The sequence below is a fragment of the Sminthopsis crassicaudata genome, chromosome 2, assembly GCF_048593235.1.
Source record: "Sminthopsis crassicaudata isolate SCR6 chromosome 2, ASM4859323v1, whole genome shotgun sequence".
Lineage (NCBI taxonomy): Eukaryota > Metazoa > Chordata > Mammalia > Dasyuromorphia > Dasyuridae > Sminthopsis > Sminthopsis crassicaudata.
The window spans coordinates 529,438,119-529,463,128 of record NC_133618.1 but is presented as its reverse complement, the minus strand read 5'-3'; the positions used below and the strand labels follow the sequence as shown (position 1 = coordinate 529,463,128).

Sequence of the window (25,010 nt, the reverse complement as noted above, 5' to 3'; positions counted from 1 at the left end):
TCATCTTGGAAAGTAATGTGAGACACTGCATATATAAGGTCAAATTTTTTTTTTGATTGATCAGTTCTGCTGATTTTTGTTTCTGTTTTTTTTTTTTTTTTAATCTTCATTAAGGAAGGGAAAGAGAATACAAGGATTAATCTAGGCATTAAATAAAAAGTTTTTTAAAAATCTATTTTTTGGGAAAAAAAAAAAAAAAACACCCATAACTTAAGGCAGGCTTCCCTCTGCCTTCTAATAGTCCCTCTCTCATTTCTAAATAAAGAGTGAAGAAAGCTATTCATTCTTTTAATTTATATTTAGGGTTTTTCATGCTATAAGGTAATAGTCATAGTTTACATTTTATATAAAATGTATAACATGTAAATCATAAAGATAAGTTTATAAACTTATAGACTGAAAGTTTCTATTTGTATAATTTCAAGTAACAAGATATTCTTCAAAATCTATCCCTACTTTACTGAAAGCTTACTAGAAGGAAAACTAGGAATTGAATGTGATAAAGAGCAAAATGTTTTTATCAAGGGCCATTCTAAATCCACTCTCATGCCATGTGGAAGACATCTTCACTGTATTCTTCTTGTTAATTCCTATAAATGTAGTTTAAGATGCATTTTCTAGACACAATTAAGTCAGCAATTTCAGACCTTTTTGTGGACTCTTTCTTGACAAATTAGGCTTAGGTTTTAAACCTTTAAATCACAGCTACTTTTCTAATACATAAATGAATGTTCCTAATTGAACCTTTAAATCCTGTCTGAACTGTGTTCTAAAAATTTCAGTTCAGTTTTCAGTATGTCCTCCTTCTCAATGCAATTCAACATTGTGTGATTACTATATGGTAAGGCACCTTTCTGGGGGCAAAGCACCAAAGTATATGGCAGTCAGGTAGACAATGTGCTAGAAAATGGAAATGCAAAGCGAAAGGTAAAAAATTAACTATCTAATCTCTGCCTTTGCACTCTATAAAAGTAATGATAACTCAAAAGTGTTAACTGTCTAACTGTGGAGAAGTTAATGGCATCAGTCCCACTATACAAAAGATGAAAGTGGGATTCAGAAAGATAAAATGATTTGTCACATTGTCACAACTATTAAGCTACTGATTCCCAGAAACTCTGATTCAAAATTAGCATACCAACTCACATTTATCACTGACCCACACTTACATATAGCAAGGTGTCCTATATTGATAGTCAGCTTAGCCCCACTATTCCCAATAATGAGGAGTGGTAGCTTGATAGAAAGAGAGAAGGATGGAAAGATGGATAGAGAGATGATAGATGGTAGACAAATAGACAAGCTTTAAGAGCTTAAAACTCACTTCCTCTTTCTCCCATCTAAATGAGAAAGCTACAACTACCTATATCCCAGATCCTTGGTTTCTAACATTACTTTTGAAACATCTGAGACTGCTTCCACTTTTTCCCACTCCACAATCACTTCTCCTGCTCTACTAACACAATCATTTCCTCTGGTTCAAATACACGAAGGTGTACCCCTATAGCATTTCTCTTTTTTTTTCTTCACCTATGCCAACTATTAAAATTGGGTCCTTACTTCCCTCCCTCTTTCTATGGTAATAGACCATTTCAACACTGGCTGTTCTGTAACTGCTTTCCACTAAAAGTGAACATTGAATCTACCCTCACTTCCTGCCATGTAAAATATTAACCTCCTGACATTGACCCTATGTTGAATCCGAACACATTGAGGTTGGATAGCTAACAAGTTAAAAAGAATGGCAGATAGAAGGGAAAACAGTGAAATAGAACTGTTTCTGGGTTCTCTTATAGGAGTGCTCCTCATAGGAATTTCAGTTTATAAAAGATATTAAAATAAGTTCATATTATTCTATTTCCCAGCTTGCCATCTGTCCTGTCACAGCTGCCTGCTTCTCCTTATCTGAACCATTATCTTCTGTACCAGACTTGTTGAATCCACGCTATTAATGTGAAGTTAAACTCACATCCTAGGGCTGAACCATCCTGCTTGGTGAGTTGTAAATAAAGCAAAAATTTACCTACCTCTGTCCTAGTTCATGTTTCTCGTGCCCCCAACCAGCCACCTTGGCATCTTACCTGTCCTATAGCCCCCACCCCAATTTCCACCTTTTGCTCTAGGCACAGAAAAGAGGTCAACACTAAACACTGTCTCTGGAAAAGACTTGTCCAGGGATTCCCCTTCCTTGTGACTCCTCAAACCAAAATTCCCTTCTGTTACCACCTGGATATGGCACATAGTGAGGACTTAAATACTTTTGCATTCTTCCCACCCAGTAAGAGTCCTTACTGGTCCTATACCTACACCAGAGCAAACTCACATCTTTCAGAGATCCAAAGATACTGCAGAGTTCCCCAAATACTTGAAACTGAGTAAGTGGGGAAGCCTTTTGGATATTCCTCATCTTACCTCCTGGCCAAGGATGAGACTGTGAAGCTGATCCTGAATGGCCCTGGACACTCTAAGTGAACCCTCTGGGACTTTCACCCAGCACCACCAGCCAATCAGTCAATTTGCATTAGACTTCTATTATGTGCCAGGCACTGAGCTAAGTACTAGAGATACAAAAAGAGGCAAAAAGTAGTTGTACCCTCAAGGAGCTCACTGTCTAAAATGGTAAACATTATCCAAACAACCATGCAATACAAGCCATCTGTGTTCCAAGAGACAAATATCTCTAGACTCCAGTCACAGGAATAGCCATTCCCTGCATTCCTCAAAGGCACTAGCCTCCTAGAATCCTTCTGCTGCCTCAAATGTCAACTCCGATAGTGCTTCCTTCCACATACCCATCCCCTTCTTTCTGTTATTGGTCTTCATTGTCCTACAGTAAATTACCTTATATTTATAAATGTCTGTGCCATAAACCATCTTCCTCTAAAGAATATATTCTACAGTTTGAGGGAAGGGGCTATTTAAAAAAAAATTTTTAGTTCAATAATTCCCAACATCTAACCTTACCCCTTGTGGGTAGTATGCATTTAACATGTTTGCCAGATTGAATTGAATCGGCAGTACCACTTCTCAAATGTATATAGGTTCCTTCCTCCTAATCAAGTAAGTCTTGATTAAATTCATATTGCTTACTACTCTCTTTAAATGAGGGTAAGAAAGCAGGTCATTCCTATCAGGTCAGGTGCCAAAATGTGATCATGAAAAATCTTCAAACAGTAGAAAAGGATTAAAAAAAATAACTGAAAAGAGGAAAAGGAAGAAACCAGAGAAGGACAATGAAAGGAAATCCCTTCCTAATGGTTAATTGGTTAAAAAAAATAAAACCAAAGTCTTCTATAGGGTTAGGTTCCATAGACTTCCCTCACAGTTCAGGCTGCTTTATCCACAGAAATAACAACTGACTTCCATGTATTATGTGAGGAGAGTAATATGTGATACATTGCCTACAGAAACTAAAAGTACTTATCTTAGCATCCTGAGGGGGAAAAAAACAGCCCAAGAAATAGCAATATTGAGAAATTTTAAAACTTTCTCACCCCCCTTCAAAGAGTTCAATCTTGGAAAGAGGGAGTTTAGGGGAGAAGAAAAAAGGTCATGTTTGCTCTAAATCAGGAGATTTCAACTAAAAAAAAAAAAAAAAAAAAAAAAAGCCAAAGAAGAAGATAATCTCTAAAGTCCTTTCCTACTCCAATAATCTGTGAAGTTAGAATTCAAATTCCCAAATCATTCCTGTTTTCTATTCAGACTGTTTTGGCCCAATATGTTCTAATTAGACATGTTGTAGACAAGCCCAGGCAAAAGGTCATGCCTCACAGATTCAAAAATCCCTTAACAAGCAAGCTCCCATCCCTAAATATGATTAAAACAAAACCATTGCAGAGAAGCAGGGAAAGCTAAAATCTTGGGAATTAGTAAAAGGTCCTTCTAACCCCACCCCAACAGTTTCATCTAGCCTTTCTTTTGGATATAATTGCCCCAGGGCACCACCTCAGCTGAGAAGTGAGACCACAGTTCCAAAAAAAGAATTGTGCCATCTAATAGTCCAAACCAACCCAGTGTTAGCCAGCAATAGGGATCGAGTCCTGGTCTTGAGAAAACTGTATTTAAATCCTGATTCCACCACATGTTAATTGCGCATCTTTAGATGAATCACTAATCCTATCTAAACCCAGTTTCTTTCTTCTATTAAATGGTATTAATAATACTAACTAACATTTTTGTAAGGATTAAAAAGAGATTAAAAAGAGTTTATTAAGCACCTACTAAATATCAGGCATTGTACTAACCACTAAAAATAAAAAGAAAGGCAAACAAAACAAAAAAACCCTACTTTCAAGGAGCTCACAGTCTAATGTGGAAGACAATATACAAACAAACATATAAAACAAGATTTAGACAAGATAAATTGGTCATACTCTTAAAGGGAAGTCACTAAAATTAAGAAGGACTGGGAAAGACTTCTTGTAGAAGGTAGTTTGGAGGTGAAATCTGAAAGAACCCAGTGAAGCCAGGACATAGATTCAAGGAGGGAGCATAATATAAGCAGGGGAAAGACTATGAAAAGTGTGGAGTGGGAACTGAGGCATTGTTTGCAAGGAACAGTTAGGAGGTCAGTCAGTGAATCAAAGACACATGGAAGGAACAAGGTACCAAAAAATTGGAAAGATGGGCAAACAGAGAGAAAACAGAGTTTTGTCTGTTCCCTAGAGTTTACTGAATGATGGACTGGAATAGTAAGAATCTGGAGGCAAGGAAATGAACCAGCAAGCTATTGGCAATAATCAAGGAACAATGAGGACCTGTACCAAACTGGTAGAAGTGTTAGGAGAAGATCACATAAAAGAGATATTACAAAAGTGGAAACAACAGGATTTAACCAGAGATTGTATATAGAGGATGAGGAGAGTTGAGGATGACACTTTGATTTTGACCAGGGAGACCAAGAGGGAAAGAGATACCCTCAATAGATATTGTCTTCACTCCCAGGGAAGAGGAAAGACAAAGAGTTCAGTTTTGGACATATTGAGGTTTAATTTGTCTACAGAACAACCAGTTTCAAAGTATAAAAGTCAGTTGGAAATGCAAGACTGAAGTTCAAGAGAAAGATTAGGGCTGGACAAGTAGATATGAAAATCATTTGCAAAGATAGGATAAGTGAAACAATAGAAGCAGATGAGATCACTAAGTAGTAAAGGACAGAAAGCAAGAAAATCCCCATTATTAAGTACAAGATGAAGATCAAGATCCAACAAGAGAGATGAGTGGTCCGATAAGCAAGAGGTAAACCAGGAATGTATAGTATCATGAAAATCTGGAGAGAAGAAATTATCAAAGGTGATCAAAACTGACAAAGACTACACTAATGTCAGAAAAAGTTACAATTTTTTTTTTTTTTTATCATGACCAGTGGTTTTATCAGTGCAATGTGAGGAATTCCTGGGTGTATGAACTCCTCCCACAGGAGCAGATTAGCCAGCTTTCAGTACTTCCTAGCTTCAGAAAGATAGTAAAGGGAATGAAGAAATTAAATGACCAGCCCAGGTGACATTTCACAAGCATCAGAGAGGTCAGCAAGCCATCTTTCTGCCTCCACTAACACATGCTGCCTCTAGTGACTATGCTCCACCATGAGCTTTTTCTAATTTGGCTCATGGTAAGTAGCATTCCTGGTCATGGCTGAAGGGATAGAGGAAGAGAAATGTCATTTCCCAATTTCCAGACTTCTTATAGAAGCCACCCAAGCAATCATACAAATAAGAATGGCCTAAGACCACATCTGGGCCATCAGTCATGTTTTATCTACAGCACACCTCTAGTTTGTGGGGCAGCCAAACTAGATAGAAATGCTGATATCCTTCATCATATCCTTGTCAGACCCCAGGGGAAGGGAAAAAAGCCTCTCACCAAAAAGTCACCAGGGGCAAGGTAAAAATCCTTCAGGGCCCCAGGCATAATTAGCTTAACCTCACAGCTACATGCTCAGAAAGCAGTACAAATAGAGAGGAGTGTTGATGTGATCTAAGAGGTGCTAATTTATGATCTGCAGATAGCTTCCCCCAAAAGCAAAAGAGTAGATGCTTGAAATTTGAAAATGCTTGAAAATTGGAAAAGGTGTGTGTTTTTGGGGGAGGGGGAAAGAATCACAAGGGAATATAGATAGAGAAGCAGCTGGTATAATGGGAAAAGGACTAGATTTGAAATCTCAATTCAAGTCAGAAATCCAACTGTATGACCTTTAGCAACTTGGTCTCTCTGGGTTTTCAAGTACTTATCAATCAAACAAACGAAGTTGATAGAAATGATCAAGAAGGTCTGGTCTATCCCTTACACTCTATTAGTCTATGTTTCAGCAATAAAACCCAAAACTTTTTCATTTTGGTGTTCTAATTAATTGAATGTTAAAACATTATTCTTTAACTTTGATACCTAACCTGAAGTTTCTTATTATCAGGCCAAAATAAAATAGCAATGCCATCCCTGACTCAACATTGAAATACAGCATTACAATACAGCATATAAAGTGCTTGGGGGAGGGGGAGTAAGGAAGGGGAAGAAAAGCAGTAATAGTGCAAACAACCTATCCATGGGTGCCTGAAAAAATAAATAGATCAGAAATGGTCATCTAACCCTGTATGCTCTACCTCATAAATCAATAACTCTAAGAATCCACAAATAACCCCTCCAGAAGTAATTCTTTTTTTCAGATATAAATGGAAGGCTGTTCTGGACATATATCAGCACATATGTGAAATTAAAGCAGCAGAAGCAAAGAAAGGCAAGTTTTCAGTGAAGGAAATTGAGGGCAAGAAGGGAAGCAGTGAAAAATGAGCAAAAAGATGGAATCAGCGATAGACCCAAAGGCAAGGAAAAATAACATAAATTTAATTTAATTTGGTGTAAAGGAAAATATTGATGGTTATTATATATTCAACTAAAAAGAAATTGTATTTATGCAAGGTTGCCAGGGATTCATTCATTCACAATCAATTTTTAAGCCTTTAGAGTCTGGAGATCATCTAGTTCAACCCTGTATTTTACATACGAGGAAATTGAGGCCAGACTGAAGTCACAATTTCATTTACATAGCACTGATTCATTCAGCATAGCTGAAATGGTTGTCTGCTTTTATAGGAAAAATATGAAGATGAAGGAACCATGTCTTTGATGAATTTCTCACTAAAGACAAAGAAGAAAAGGGAGAGAATGGCAAGTATTTCTAGTACAAGGCTCCAGGAAATGCACAAAGTCTAGATATAGTCTCTTAAAGGTGCTGCAAAGGCCAACATGGAAAATGATCAACAAAAGAATCAGATTTATACTTAATGAATAAACCCAGGATGTATCTGTGTTACCATGGCAGGCAATTTGCAAAAACAATCTTTAAAAGGTACAATTCCTTCAATCCCAGATGACAACTATTGTTAGAGTGGCAACAACTGTGAAGTTTGGATATTATATCATGCTATTTCCCAGTATACTTCTCCCCATGTCTCAGAAAGCCATCCTTTTATAACAAAGACTACAAAATGTAAGAGAAAGGAGGAATGCTGGAAGGAATTAACTTAACAAAACCAAATGATACATCAACCACATCCACCATTACATGCAGTGTTCAATGTCTGTCTCTTACTTTTTTAAAGGAAGAAGAAAAGTGAAGTTTCATATTTAACTCTTCCTTTGGCCCAAGCTTGGTCATAGCATTTCATAGCATTTACAGGAAATTTTTGCACTGAATTTACAATGAAATCTAGTTCTGATTTTTGTCATTTTCCCCCCATTTATGTTGTTATATACATGTACAACTAGGAGCAGCCAGGTGGTAGAGTGGATAGAGGGTCAGCCCTGAAGTCAAAAAGATTCAGCTTCCTGATTTCAAAAAGTTGAAAAAGAAAATGGCAAACCACTCTAGTATCTTTGCCAAGAAAACCCCAAATGAAGTCATGAAGAGTAAGACATGACTATGAAATGACCAAACAACCAAATCAAATACATCGTTTTCCTAGTTTTGCTTACTTCATCACACTTCAAGTCTTATTCCTCCTTGCTTATATGTATTTCTCATTCACTATTTCTTACAGTATACTATATTCATATACCACAGCTTAATTATTCAGTCCTCAATGAATAGACCATTATTTTGCTTCCAGTTCTTTATTACAAGAAAAAGTGAAAATGCCATAATATACATAGGATACTGAATTGTGGTGCTCCTGTTCCCAGGATCTAATTAATTAAATCTTTCCATAACCTACTTATTCTCTGAAAACTTGGGTTCCCATTGGATCTATTGCAATTTCCATTAAGGAATATTTGGTCCTTCCTGGAGCAGACAGAAAAGAATCTCTTACCCACTAATAATTAATCTCTACCACTTTTATACTATAATAATGACATCATTATCCAAAGGTATCACATTCATGCACAGATAGATAAAGTGAACTGAAACATTCCAGGGCAGGAAGAAAATGAACTAGGGAAAGTGAAAGTTCCTACCACTATCTGATATTCAGTGTGACTAGGATATACAAAACTGCAACTTGAGATACAAATCTTATTTAATGAATTGCTCTCTTTACCTGAGAAGTAATAGAATTTTTATTATTTTAATACATCTAAATTAACCTAAGGCTATTGAAGGTGCCACAGTTTCATGGTAGCATTTATAAGAAAATATCTTAAAAGCAGTTTTGCCAGATTCTATTCCAAGTTTCACTGATGGCTCATAATCAGTCTTCCAGAGGCATTTCAGCCAATATCTATAGTCAGTTGTATTTAAGTAGAACACTGAGTTTGAAAAACACTACATAGTAACTTTATTAACTTGTTGGGTAACAAGGCATCATTATTCTAATTTTACTCACATGATTGAGAACAGGCTATGACAAAGTTCTCTATTTAACTGCTTGCTTGGTCTTCAGCTGTCAGATCAGATTCTAGTGCACCCACAGAAAGCATATGATCTGAATCAAGACTATACATTATTTTTAATGTGGATTCACAAGTTGGAAGTCAGGGCTAGTTAATAGCTCATACAAGCGTAACATAACATGGAGCTGGATATGGAGGTGCTTTTAGGAAATTAGACATATTATTAAAATATGTAAGGACTCTCTAGTGTTGGGCATATTTGGAGGGCCACTATGAGTGACAAAGATGCTTCAAGTGTATAAAATAGAAAATACAGGCCAGCAATGAGTCCTTTGTTTTGTTTTCCCCAGCATGTGATAATAATTAGGGTTGGTATGAGGAATCATTCAGTCCTTCCTCTTATTAGAGGGGATTCTAAGAATCCCCTGATTATATTATCCTGAGATTATTTTGTTTCCAGTGTAAACACCTGATTAGGAGGCCATCAGTCATCTTACAGAGAGGGCTTAACAATCAGAACTTTATTTAGAAATTCCTACTATCAGAGGCAAATTCAGCCAGGGAGAAGACAAAGGAGTGTAGACTTAAGAATTACCCACGACTGAGAGTGTCTTGCTCAGAATCACATGGCCAGGATGTGTCAATCATGACTTGAAGCCAGGGAGGTCTTCCTGAATTCAAGGCTAGCTCTCTCTGCTACAATGAACTACCTCACAACATGAAGGTTGTAGAGTGAAGAAAAGAAAGTCAAAAGAGCAATATATTCAATGATTACAAATCTAAATAAAGTCAATGAGGGACAAGCCCCAGTCAAATACAACAGACTCCAGGAACATCAATATATCTAGGTTGAAGAACTCTATTCTTTCTGGTAACAACTGAAAAACTACCTTTTTCTATGAATTGATTGAATTCTATGAACTTACTTGGGAAGAGTAATTGTAGGGAAATGCCTACTGTTGAAACAAAATTTACCATAAATCTCTTCTAAATAAATAGAGGTAATTACTGGTTGATTTAGCATTGTCTTTTATTTTCCTGTTTAATACTAAGAGGGACAACCACTTCAACTGACACAATTTTTTAAAACTTATACTTTACTATGATTTTTCCTATATGCACAGATGCACTATAAATACAAATATTATAAGCAGATTTTATTGTTTTACTTTGAAATAAATTTTTATCCTACCACTTCTACTTTCTTTTGCCTTTCAGATTTTAAAAAATATTTGTGTAATGGCTCAGTCTTTCAAGGTATTCTTAAATTCTATTCCTATTGCTAAAAGGCAAAAAAGTGTGACTTCAGGAATAATGATCCTCTTGGCTGTAGAATTTAAGAATGTGTCCTAAGAAATAAACCTATCTGCTGAACTAGGAGGAACATCTCTAAGGGTATAGGCTTTAGATTTGCCATTATTGAAGAAAAAAGAAGTATGTCCCCCTAATTCTTTCCTCTCTGATGAGCCTACTTTTCATGATTTCAATCAGATCATAAATTATTTTTGACCATGCCACTTAAACCCCTTCTTTCCAACTGCCTACCCTCATCTCAATCGCCTTTAATGATGTAAGTCAAAGCAATAAATATTTTCTGATATTGTCTGGCATTTAGCATGGTATCTCATGCCCCATCTATAAAAAAACTTGAATTTGGAAAACATTAATTAATACCAAAAAAAGAATATTTTTTTTTTTTTTTTGCACTTGAAAAGGCCACTCAGATATTTAATCTCTGATGAGCTTTTGGGTCTACTTTGCATATACTTCTTTAAAGATTTTTTTTTCCTTTTTTGTCCAAAAAGAGATGCAACAGATAAGAAAGCAGAAAATATATATATATATATTTTTTTTTTCTCTCACCATTATAGGTTTAAATCTTATTTCTTACCTTGACAATTTATATCAGGTTACAATAATTCTTATTTTCAGGTGAGCTCTCAGGCCATGTGCCACATTTTTATGCAGTCAAAATTTGGCTTTCAAAGTCCTAAGGCAAAATAAGAAAACCCTTCTTTTAAAAAGAAAACTATTTCATCCTGCATCCCAGAAGAAGACCCAAATGGCAATACTTTTTGCTCACATTAAGTTAACCACTCCACTATTTAACTACTCTGTCCCCATCAAATAAATAGAAACAAAAATAAAATATGACCAGGGACAAGAAACCTTTAAAATGACCTATAAATAAGCTTATGGTTAGGAGAGACTTTGACTTAAGAAGGGAAGAATTCCAAATTCTGTTCCCATCCCATCACTAACCCAGAATACAACTCTGGTAAATAATTAAGCAAGCAAATTAATGATAAGTTGGATTTACATAGTACCTTTCATCTGACCTTGATCATCATCATCTAGTGCCTTTAACATGCATCATTAAACATATTTTGTAAATGAGGAAACTAAGGTCCAAGTAGGTTGTGCCATTTGCCCGAGGCCACTGCACCAAACGACACACTCAATGGTAATAACAATAATAGCTCAAATTTACTTGGATCTTTAAAAACACTTTCCTTATAACGCCTTTTGCAGGTAGGCAGAAGCGATATGATTAAAGAAATTCAGCCTCATGGAAATAAAATGATTTGTGATCAGTTCTCCAAGTTCCCACTTTAGACAAGAGCCTGATGCCTAGCTTCTCTCTTTTTTCTATATCTCAAAAGATAATTTGTCATTACCTACCTAGGGAGTCTGCAATGAATAAGTTCATATGACATGATCTCATTGTTGAAAGGGTTCTCAAAAATCATCTCATGCATCCCACACTTGAACCAGCTTCAGTTTAAAAACCAATAGAAATCACTAGCGCCTGAGGCAGTCCATTAGAAATGGTTACTAAAAATTCGTTTCAACAAACACCTTCCTAAATGTACACTGGAAGGAGCAATGCTCACTGTGGCTTTTCTCCAATAACTACCTTTGGACAAAGGTTTCAGGGAACCTACTTTCTTGCCTTTAGTACAATGAAGAAGGTTTCATCTGGGGAAAAAGGAAGGAAGTTTTGGAGAAAAGGACAAAGTAGCTTCATCTTGACTAATTAATTTTCTCTAGATCTTCCCAGGTCTTTAACCTCCAGGAAAATAGAGCTAGCTACCTCCCTAACCTCACCCACTGTACTCACCAGAGCCCCACCTTTGACCTCCTTTAAAAGAAATGAGGTTAAAAGTTTGCCAAAAAAATGGCAAACTATTATACAGACATTCAGGGGGCAAGCCAGGTAAACAGAGAAGCTGAATTTGGGAACAGGTTTTAGTTTGGGCAGACAAAGTTTAAGATGATTAAATCATGAGAAAAGCAGAGTATGGACAAAACTAAGATAAACTAAGTGATCTAACACTAATCAGGGAAATAAAGATATCTTGAATAATGGGAGTAAAATAGAAGATTAGAGCTTAATATGAGTACTAAATGTAAATCAGAAGACCTGGATTTGAATCCCAGCACACCCACACACACATGCACTGAAGCATGCCAAATAACACTTCTAACTTTCTAACCCTCAATCTCCCTATCTTTAAAACATTCTTAATATTTATAGTTGTTATGAAAAAGTACTTTGTAAGTTATAAGATATAAAAAATGGTGATTATTCGTAATAATTGCTTCTGAGATGATACTTTAAATTTATCTGATCCTTTATATACAATTTATAAAGCCAAAGCTTTGTGATACATGGGCAGCTAGTGAGTGAAAACATTTTCACATTCAAAGATTCTGACAAAGGCCTCACTTCTAAAATATATAGAGAATTCATCCAAATTTACAAGAATTCAATACATTCTCCAATTGATAAATGGTCAAAGGATATGAAAATTTTAAGATGAAGAAATTGAAACTATTTTTAGTCATATGAAAAGGTGATGCAAATCACTATTGATCAAAGAAATGCAAATTAATACAACTCTGAGATACCACTACACACCAGTCAGATTGGCTAAAATGACAGGAAACAATGATGAATGTTGGAGGGAATGTGGGAAAACCGGGACACTGATACATTGTTGGTGGAACTGTGAACAGATCCAACCTTTCTGGAGAGCAATTTGGAACTATGCTCAAAAAGTGATCAAACTTTGACCCAGCAGTGTTTCTACTGGGCTTATATACCAAATAATTCTTACAGGAGGGAAAGGGACCCACATGTGCAAAAATGTTTGTGGTAGTCCTTTTACAGTCAGTAGCTAGAAACTGGAAACTGAATGGATACCCATGAGTTGGAGAATGGCTGAATAAATTGTGGTATATGAATGTTCCGTAAGAAATGACCAACAAGATGCTTTCAGAAAGGCCTGGAGAGACTTATATGAACTGATGCCAAGTGAAATGTGCAGAACCAGAAGATCATTTATACACGGCAACAAGACTATATGATGATCAGTTCTGATGGACATGGCTCTCTTCAACAATGAGATGATTCAAACCAGTTCAAATTGTTCAGTGATGAAGAGAGCCATCAGCACCCAGAGAAAGGACTGTGGGAACTGAGTATGGACCACAACATAGCATTTTCATGCTTTCTATTGAAAGCTTTTTTTGCATTTTGTTTTCCTTCTCAGGTTTTTTTTTTTTTTTCTTTCTAGATCTGATTTTTCTTGTGCAGCAAGATAACTATATAAATATGTATACATATATTGAATTTAACATATATTTTAACATTTACATATATTGGACTACTTACCATCCTGGGGAGTGGGTGGAAGAAAGGTGGGAAAAATTTGGAGCAAAAGGTTTTACAAGGGTCAATGTTGGGAAATTACCCATGCATATTCTTTGTAAATAAATTTTTTAAAAAATTTAATAAAAAAAAAAGCTTAGCTCAAAAACTATTTCCTATATGAAATCTTTTCTGATCCTTCCCTATCCCCACCTCCAACAATACCTTGTTACTACTTGGTATATATTTTGTATCTCCTTATGTATATATGTGGTTTCCCCAGACAGAATATAAACTTCTGGAAGAGACAGTTTTCCTTTTGTCTTTGTATTCCTAATCTATTCCTCTTATCTGTCCATCCCAACTCCCCCCACCCTCCCTTCACTTCATGAGGCTCTCAATTGCAGAATGATAAAAAAGGAACTTAACTGCTACTGAAGATTTTGCTGCAAAACTTTTCATGAGTCCGATAAAAAGAGCTTTAACATTTTCAGTAAGCCCATTTAAAAGGTCACTACTGTGGTTTTCCACAGTAACTTGGCCACAGATTATTTCTGATGGTTTTGTTTGATTTATTAAAACATCTTTTGCTTCAAGTTATGCTCATAAACTTAAAAAAAAACTATTTAAAGCTATAATGCTCATAAATCCATTAAGAAGCTGCTCTGCTTTTTTCATCCCTTAAGATACATACTGCTAGCCTAAGACAGGGAGGAGAACAGAAATGTGATTTGTGTTAGGGGTCTTAAGGATGAACAAGTTAGAATTTTCCAAACTCATCAGGAAGAAGGGAGAGTCACTAAAATGCTACTTTCCTGGAAAATATTCCTGTTTCTAGTTCCTTGAAGTTTATCTGGGAAGCATTAGCAAGAATGTCTTAAGGGCCTTAAGGAAGCACTGTGAGAAGGGGCCATTCCTAAGGGCCAAAAATCAACATTTTAAATTGCTCTTCTAAGTAGAAGAGTGGTTAAGTTAGATCACAAAGCAAGCATGCAAGGTCTTCATGGGCTTAGTACACACACACACACACACACACACACACACACACACACACACACACACACACCCCTCTGCTTTTAATTCATGTCAATAAGCACTTACTAAGTGCTTCTCTATGAACAAGGCAATATGTTAAGCTCTGAACTAATGAAAAAACCTCTATTAAGTGCTATGGCGCTTATGGCTAAGGCACTATGGTAAGCTAAGGATAAAAATACAAAAAGTGAAGCAATTCCTGCTCTCCAGGAGCTTACACTTTAATACAAACAGCACATGGAGAGGGGAGAATTTTGGTTTGAAGAATAAGGGGATGGTAAGTTTGATGCATGGAATGGTCAGATTTTTCAAGACGCAATGGTACTCAGTGCCCCGAGTGAGTCAGGGAGGGGGAAAGACAAACACTGGATTAGTTGGGGTTGAAACATGAATTGGTATCTGGGACTTAGCTAGTAGTTACAATAGTCTAAACTGTGCTATTTTACACTCACTCAGATTTTACACTCCTATACTATGAACTAAACTGGGCCTTAGGATCCTGACTCCATAGATGAGAAAATAAACATTACCAGAGCTGAACCCATAGATTCTGGGAGTTCAAGTCATACATGAAGGGTGTTGGTCCAGGTTGGAGAGAGGATGAGGAATTTTATCTCCTCCTAGAGGAGACCACATGTACATAGATAGCAAATGTAGACAAAGTAAAGGGGACATAAACAAAAGGTGGGGGTTGGGATAAATCAAAAGACTTATCAGGTTGGAGGAATCACTGGAACAAATCCTTGAAGGGAGTTGGGGTAATCCAAGGAGGTATGAGGAGGGAGACTATTCCAGTCACAGAAAATCTAAGAAAAAACAGGCAATATAATGGCTACTACAAGTACACTTGCTTGGCTGAGTGTTTTCTGTAGCATGCTGAATTTCCAATAGATCCTCACAAATTCATTTATAGGAGTCTACCAAAAGTTTCAGAAGTCTGGGAACAATAAAGAGGACTGAACTTGAAAGAGGAAATCACTATGTCCCCAATAATATTAAAAAGAGAAAAATGACCCTGACCTTGCCCCCAAAAGTCTCCTGGAGGATCTGGAGGAGGAAAGAGCAGGCTTCAAGAACTTGTAAATTTCCCCAGCAAAGGTGAAAGAAGAATGTCTTCTCAGATAAGTTGAGGAAAATTGCACTAACTCTGTTCTCTGTATATTTCTTCCTTCCTAATATGAACATCTGCCAACTTGCCTTCATCTCACCAGATGTTGCCTTTCAAGGATTTCATGTTTCTGTAACTGTTTCCAGTAGAGACTCACACTCCCAAACCACTGGGGTTTACCATGGCATCCCCTTTTTCCCACAAAGGAGTATCTACATTTTTCCTTCTTTGTTTTCTCCCTCCAAGCTTGTATGGAACTGTTCATTTTAAATCTGCAGCATATGAAATGGAGCTTATTTCAAAATAGGCCCTCAAGTATCTAAAGTAAAAAAAAATTACTACTCAACTTGATAAATATAATTCTTTGTCCTCTTGAAAGTGTTTTCAAGAAGGGAGAGGTGGGGCTTATTCTAAACTCACTTCTCTGGAGATAGATATACTTGTGTTAATTACAACAGTATTAACCTAGCACAGTTTTACCTCAAAGATATTCAGGAAAACTAGGAGTGGTGTTTGAGATTAGACAATTATTCAACATGTCTAAAGCCAGGGGCAGGATGTTCTAGCCAAAACAACTTCTGTGGATGCCACCAAAAAAGCAAGCCCTGGCAGGAGTTGCCACAACCAAATGCTGGTTTAATAGCCACTTAGAGATGATTATCCATTTATCGAACTCTCCTGGCAGGCAGCTGTGGAAGAAAAAGCAGTCTTCAAATGAGAACTGAAGATCTGCTGGCTGGTTGCTCCGACACCTCAATCACTCTTCCCCAGTAGGCTAGAAAGTGCTCAGTCACCAAATAGTTTACTAATTTACTTCTAAAATCTCTCTATCTAGGTGGCTAGGAGTCCTGCTAATCCTGCTCAGATAATGAGAAATTCCAATAATAAATACCATGGGAGTAGCTACAGGAAAGGTCCAAGAGTCAGTATACTGCAGTACATGGAACAAAGACAGTTTTTTTTTTTTCTTTTTTTTAAAGTATGTGTTTGGTGTACTTATATTTCCCAAAGACAACAAACAACCCATCCACCTCCGGCCTCCCTACTTGGAAGCTAGTCCCCACCCCAGGCCTGGAAGGACATCTTCTCCTCCTCAAATCTTGGAATCATCAACTTCCTTTAAGGTTTAGTTCAATTTTATATATGTACATATGTATTTATGTGTGTATATAAGTATATTGACATAGATCATTTTTGCTTTACAAAAATTCACATTACTCAAATTTGACTCATATAAATACGTATTCCGTGTCATATGTCATGACTCATAAGGCATTCACCCTCCCTCTAGTTAGTACTTTTCCTACAGAAAATAGAATCACTTTCTATTACTGTGTATTTACTTATGCATATCTGTTAAGCTTCATCCCTGCCCTTCCAATAGAATGTAAACTACTTGAGGACAGGAACTTTTTTAGTCTTTGTACCCCCACCATCTTACATAACTGAATTTTCAAATTCTATGATTCTATAATTCAGTAACTCTCCAGGATTGATAATATAGATATTCTTATTTCCATTTTATAGACGGATAGATAGATACCAAACAAATCTACAACGAAGCAAATAAGTCACTGAGAACAGGATCAATGCATAAACAGCACTGGGAAAACTAGCAGACTCTGTCCTGGTAGAATGGAAAAATTAATAAGGGGCAGTAATGGAAACATCAGAACTTGTTATATACAGAGGGAAGAGTAGAAGCCTAATGGGAGACTCTGACTCATCCACTTGCCAGTGGAAAAAGGAGAAGAGATACCATTAGAGCAATTGGATAACGAAGGGCTAAAGCAAGCTAGGTCTCTGCCAAAGACAGGGAGAATATAAAGGAATAAATGGATGAACCATCAGCAAAAGGATGATCAGAAAAGTGGAAATAAATAATAGTTAAAAAAAATAGTTAAGGAATCACATTAGAGCTGGAGAGGACTTAGATAACATTTAGTTCAACCATTATATTAGAGAGACTTCACTCATGATTTTGGAAAGTAGGGAAAAAATTCCTAAGGGACTAGTCTAGATCACCATATGAAGACTGGTATAGAGAACTATGTTCAGAAGGTGAAGAGGAGGAGGAGATAGGACAATGGTTAGAAGTTCAGGAAGATCCAGTTTCCTAACCTACCAATGAAAGGAAGGAGAAAGTACAACATTGAAGAATGCAAACTATATAACCATAACCAAGTCACTTAGGTGCCTGAGCCTCAGTTTCCCTGTGTAAAATGGTGTCAAGAATATTTGTTCAGCTTATTTCAAGGGGAAATAACTTCTGAAAGGAAAACACTTCTAAAGCTTAAAGTAATATACAAATGTGAGCTATTATCAGGGTGAGTTAATGGAATAAACACTTTAAGTAGGTATATTAAGTTGGATTAAGTAGGCAGTTAGTTTTCAGAACAAACAATAAAATCATTTTTTCCAGTATTACCCTAACTTCTAGGTAAAGGACTTTTATCCCAAAAGCTGAATGCTGCCTGAGGGAAATTTTCTGGGAAAAAAAAAAAAAAAAAAGTATCTCTTCTCTAGGCACTCCACCTCCCCCATCTTTAAAATGAATAAGATTAATTTCGTGCATAATCCTAGTTAAGACTCAGGTTCCTACAATTTACATGGGTGACTCCTCACAGGTGCTTTTGAGTGTAACTCAGTGGAGAAGGAAAGATTGACAAAAAATGGTTCATGATCCTTAGGTTACAAGTTATGCAAATTCTTTGTAGATGATATGATCTCTCCAAATTCCCCTTAGACATTTCTGGCCTTAAAATCCTGTTATAAATTCTATTTGGCTTTTAAAGTCCTACGCAATCTGGTCCCTTCCTACCTTTCCATTTTCTTCCAACTTAGCTCTTCCCCAATGCAGTGACACTGGCATTTTTATTATTCCTTAAACATGACACTCCATCTCCTGACTAGGCATTTTTGCTGTGTTTTCCCTTAGCTGGAACTCTCTTCCTCCTCTTCTCCTTGATTCTTTAGCTTCCTTCAAATCACAGCTAATACCTCATCTTCTGGAAGAAGTCTTTCCCAATCTCACTTCATCCAATTATAATTTGTATAAAGCTGTTTGCATGATGTGTCCTGCTTATACTATGAACTCATTGACAGCTGGGGATGTTTTTTGGTTTGGTTTTTGCATAACCAGCATTTAGCACTGTGTCTGGCAAAAAGTAGGTACTTTATTTTATATTATAAATATAATTAATGTAATATATTAATATACAATATATGACATATATTATAATATATAAGGTTCTTTATTGACTTGACTTAAGGAAGTTATGGGGTTAAGCATGGAGCTAGTTGGAAATGTGGGACAGTTTTTTTAGTATGCCTTTCAGTAACTGAGGTAAAGTGTCACCAGATACATAATTAATAACTTATAATACACAAAAGTTTGCAAGCTACTTAACAAAAACTCTCCCAGTTGAGCCTTACCACAACATTATGTGACTTGCCCATGACTATATCACCAATAAGTGTCAGAGGTAAGATTGGAATTTAGAGCTTCCTGATTCTAAGACCATTGTTTTGTCCATCAAACTACACTGTTTTCAACAACAAAGATCTGGTATACTCTTCACAGAGTGTATAAGACAGAGAACCAACAATATGGATAGAGCTTACCAATGCACAAAACTGAGTTGTATAAATGCTTCTGCTTCCATCTTCATTCCACACAGCTCAATGTTTTGCACCTAAACAGATATTCCCTATTCACTATGACTCCCAAATATAGATGCAATAATAAAAGGAACTTTGTTTACTCTATTTGCATATATGTATATATATGTATACTTATATATATCATAATTATACATATATTTCAAATTTTATTTTAATCAGTTTTTGTTTAAATTCTTTTGCAACCAAAATAACATAAAGACTATGTAATTATGCTTTAACTGATGCAGTGAAAAGGACCATTAATCCTAGAGTCCTGGTTCAAATTTTCCACATGTGTTTCTTTGACAATAAGTCAAGTCACTTAAAAGTCTGAAATTTTAGTCCTGGAAAAGAGCCATAGCACTTACTCTACCAGTTCTCCAAGTGTGGTCTAAGAATCCCAGGGAGTCCCTCAGACTATTCCTTTCATATAGTCCCCAAAGTCAAAGCCATTCTTATAATAATATTACTAATACATTTTAATGCTCAAGATATTAAAATATATATATATATGGCTAGTGAAGAAAAGTTCTTTGGAAGCATCCTCAATATAATTTAGGAATACAAAGGGGTCTTAAGACCAAAAAGTTTGATAACTACAAATCTAATCTAACCTAATAATGTCAATCTGCCCATGAAAAAAATTGAATCCTGGAGTCATTAAATGATTTGGCCAAGATGACATCCTAGCAGACCCCAGAAGTTTAATCTAGTGTTCTTCCTTATGCAATACAGTGTCCTCTACGATAAAATGAACTCCTTAAGGCAAGGCAATGGACAGCTGGGAAAAAAATTTCCTTTTATACTTACCTCTGAAACTACAGGAAAAACTATTCAGTTCCTTTCCACAGCACAGACAAGGAGTGGCTTACTTAGTATTGACTGGTATCCAAACATGGGATCCATCCAACCTACATCACACTGGACATTTTATGATGTTTTACAACATTTCCTCCCATTCTCATTGTGAATACTGAAAGCTTTTCATTTTGTTCCAAAGGAAATGATCTTATCCCAGCTCAATGATCTCATTATTGTTTAAGTGAAGCAGGTATCTGGCACACATTTCCAAAAAGCTAGACACCAGATCCCAAGTTTAATAAAGTTAAAATATAACAATGGAAATAACATTTATAATCTAACATATGTACATAGTCCTTTTTTAAAACAAGAAATAATTCTTAACCGTTTCTCATTTTTTAAAACTATAAAGTGGAAGGTTTAGCAAGCAGTCCCACAAAAGTGTTTGAATAGTACTTACATCTTTTGTTTTTAACCTATCAAAATTTTTTCCACACTCAAAATTTTTCCATCTCCATAGATTTGGCCAAGGATGCTTAATTTTTTGTGTCTCTGAGAGTCTGATGAAGCCTAAGGACCCCTTTCCCCAAATGTTTTAAAATATATGTAGTGACAGCTTACAAGAGCCAAAATGTAGGAGTAAGAAGTTTATTGCCATAACTCTTCCATATTCACTTCCAAACAACCATTAAAAGTGCCCCAACATAAAACAGCAGAACCAGCAAAAAAACAGAGTGAAACAATGTTTTAGCATAAGAAACTTGGAAGATTAGAAAGAAAGGTTAATTTCATTTAGGTAAAAGGGCTGTTAAGTCCAGGATATGAAGCATCCCAACAAGTCAGCAGCAAGGGTTACTTCAGCCAAATAAGGAGATCTTGAGCTCCAGTTCATAGACCTGGCAATCAACAAGATCAGGACCTCCCACATCAGGACCCTACCATGTTCCTCAGCCTACACACAGAACTGGCAGATATCAATTCTGAGAAATGCCACATGCTACATTGTAGTCCTAGGGAAATACAAAAAGATCCCACTATATTCAGCACATACTAGATACTAGCACTAGGACCTAAGTTGCAAGACCCCCATGATTTCCAGCAACATCAGCTATTCCCCACCCCCTTAGCACAGTACCAGATATGAAGGTCTCCCGTGGGTCTCAGGGCAATATCAATCCTGCACCAGGTCAACAGCCAAGGCCTGGAGCCCCTAATACAAGAAGTCTGAGACAGTGCCTCTTCTACCTTGGAAAAAGAGTTCAAATTTAAAAGAAAGAAAAAAATGCCAAAAAGGATGAGCAAAAACAATAACAACAAAGAATTATGGTGACAGGGAAAATCAAGATCCAAACTCAGAAACACCTATGGGCAAAGAAAAGTGGGGAGATTACCTCAAATTTAGAAAGTACTCATGGAAGAGGTTAAAAAAAAGAACTTAGAAATCATATAAAAGAGATAGAAGAAAAACTGGGAAAAGAAATTAGAGTGATGCAAAAGAATTTCAAAAAAAAAAAGAGTCAATGGTTTGGAAAAAGAAAAAAAATGCATAAAACATAGAATTGGCTAAGTGGGAAAGGAGATATAAAATTCTACTGAAGAAAACAACTCTTTATAAAGTACAACTGGTCAAATGGGGAAAAAAAGTACAAAAGCTAACTGAGGAAAACAATTCCTTAAAAAGTTAGAACTGGGCAAATGGAAGCTAAAGACTATGAGACATAAATAATCAATCAAACAAATTCAAAAGAATGAGAAAACAGAAGAAAATAGAAAATATCTCATGGGAAAAGCAGCTGACTTGACAAATAGATCAAGAAGAAAAAATGATAGAATCACTGGACTATGTAAAAGCTATAATTAAAAGAAGGACCTGGATATTATCTTTCAAGAAATTATTAAGGAAAACTGCCCTGATGTCCAGGACCCAGAAAGCAAAATAGGTATTGAAAGAATCCACCCATAACCTTGGGGGAAAGATCCTAAAATAAAAACTCCAAGGAACATTACAGAAAAAATAATAGAACTATTAGGAAAAATACATCAAATGGCCAGAAAAAAAATAATCCAAATATCAAAGAACTGCAATCAAAATTACTTTGAAGCTACAATGTTAAAAAATCAGAAGTAATGGAACATGCTACTTTGGAAGAGAAAGGACTCATGATTATAACCAAGAATGTCCTGCCTAGTAAAATAAAGCATAATACTTCAAGAGTTAAAAAATGGTTGTTCAATTAAATGAAAGGGCTTCAAGCTTTCCTAAGGAGAGCAGAATTCAATAAGAACAACAACAAAATAATCACCAATATCAAGACCTAAGAGAAGTCTCAAAAGATTAAAAAAAAAAAAAAAAGACTAAAAACAAGAGATTCAGTGGAGTTGAACTGTTCACGTCTCTACATGGGAAGATGATATCTGTAATTCTTAAAAATTATACCACTAATAGTACACAAATAGACAAAGGATATAGATATAACTTGTATTTGAGGGAATTAATTTTTTTTTTAATAAAAGAATGAGAAAGAGGAGTACACTGGTTGCAAAAGGAAGGGAGAAGTAGAATAAGATAAATTATTTCACATGAAGTGGATGGCATCACTAAAATCTTATTCCTATCAATACTGGCTCAAAGAGGGAATAATATCCACAATCAGTTGAATATAGAAATTGATCTTACCTGACAGGAAAGTAGGAGGAGAGCGGATTAAGTAAATGGAAGAGGGACTGACAGAAGAGAGATCAGAAAAGAAAGGCCATGGACAGAAGCAAAGCATGATCAAGGAGGGAAAGAGTGAAAATAGAGGAATAACAACAGGAAAAACCATGATGTTTTCACTGTGTATGTGAATGGGATGAACTCTCCCATAAAATACAAAGGGTTAGTAGAATGGAGCAACACCAGAATCCTTCAATATGTTACTTACAAAAAACACACTTGAAGCAGAGAAATACAGGCAGAGTAAAAGTAAAGGGCTAGAGTAGACTCTATTACGCTTCAGCTGAAGTTAAAAAAAAAAAAAAAGCAGGAGTAACAATCCTGACTTCAGACAAAGCAAAAGCAAAAAAAAATGACATAATTAGAAGAGATAAAGAAGGAAACTATATATTGCTAAAATGTACTACAGATAATGAAGTAACATAAATACTAAATATATATGCACCAATTGGCATAGCATCCAAATTAATTTTTTTAATCTTTACTTTTATTTTTAAAAATAGCTTTTTATTTTTCAAAATACATACAAAGATAAATTTTTTAATATTCATCCTTACAAAACCTTGTGTTCCAAAATTTTCTTCTTCCCTTATTACCTCCCTCCTCCTCTAGACAGCAAGTAATTCAATTAACAAGTGCAATTCTTCTGAATATATTTCCACATTTATCATGCTGCACAAGAAATATCAGATCAAAAATGGAAAAATGAGAAAGAAAAAAAAAACAAGCAAGCAAACAACAACAGCAAAAAATATTATGTTGTGATCCATATTTAGTCTCCATAGTCCTCTATCTGGATGCATATGGCTCTCTCCATCACAAGTCTATTGGAAATGGCCTGAATCACCTCATTGTTTTAAAGAGGCAAGTCCATCACAGTTGATCTTATATAATCTTTTTGTTGCTATGTACAATATTCTCTTCTATTCACTTTACTTACCATCAGTTCATGTAAATCTCTCCAGGACTTTCTGAAATCATCCTGCTGATCATTTCTTATAGAACAATAATATTTCATTACATTCATATACCATAATTTATTCAGCTATTCCCCACCTTATGGGCATTCACTCAAGTTTCCAGTTTCTTGCCACTATAAAAAAGGCTGCTACAACAATTTTTGCACAAATGGATACTTTTTCCTTTTTAATGATCTCTGGGATATAGACCCAGTAGAGACAATGTTAGATCAAAGGGTATATATGTGCAGAGTTTGATAGCTCTTTGAGCATAGTTCCAAATTGCTTTCCAAAATAGTTACATCAGTTCACAACTCTGCCAGCAATGCATTAGTGTCCCACATCCCCTTCAACATTTTTCATTATTTTTTCCTGTCATTTTATCTTGAGAGGTAGGAAGTAGAACCTCAGAGCTGTCTTAATTTAACATCCACATTCTTAAAGACGTTAAGTCTATTAAAGGTACATGACCAAACTAAGAGAGAACACTATGAAAGGTAAAATGGGTAACTATGATTATATTAAATTAATGTTTTGCACAAACAAAACCAATGCCACAAAGAAGGAAAGTAGAAAGCTGGAAAACAAATTTTAGAACAAGTTTCTCTGATAAAGGCCTCATTTCTCAAATATATAGAGAACTGAATTAAATTTATGAGAATACAAGCCATTCCCAATTGAGAAATGATCAAAGAATATGAATAAGCAGTTTTCAGATGAAGAAATCAAAGTTACCTATAAGCATATGAAAAAGTGCTTAAATAACTTTTGACCAGAGAAATACAAATTTAAAAAGGAGAAAGGACTTATGCAAAAATATTTACAGCAGCCTTTTTCATTGTGGCAAAATATTAGAAACTGAGAAAATCAGTTGGGAAATGGCTGAACATGTGATGGTATATGAATATAATGGAATGGTATTTCTTATTGTGCAATAAGAAAATGATGAATGGACAGATTAAAAAAAACTGAAAAGACTTGTAGAAGTCTTTCTTCTATAAATATTATTGTATTACAAATATACAGAATTAGAAAGACATTGTACATACTATCAGCAAATACAGTATGACAACAAGGAATGGCTTAACTCTTCCAAGCAACACAATGATCCAAGACAAGTACAAAGGACTCACAAAGGAAAATGCTAGCCACATCCATATAAAGAACTGATCAACTATAAATACAGATAGAACACTTTTTTCTACTTCATTCTTTTTCATGTTTTTTTTCCTTTTGATCTGTTTCTTC

General features: G+C 35.6%; 1 protein-coding gene across 4 annotated transcripts in view; it reads right to left on the bottom strand.

Moving 5' to 3' along the window:
• CGNL1 (cingulin like 1) overlaps nt 1-25,010 on the bottom strand; it is a 194,198-nt gene that overhangs the window by 147,377 nt on the left and 21,811 nt on the right. For 2 of the 4 annotated variants that reach the window (XM_074294619.1, XM_074294623.1), the window contains exon 2: nt 10,718-10,816. The exons of the other annotated variants lie outside the window; for them this stretch is intronic. The gene's annotated coding sequence lies outside the window, so the exon portion shown is untranslated. The remainder of the gene's footprint in view (nt 1-10,717; nt 10,817-25,010) is intronic. 4 annotated transcript variants of the gene reach the window in all.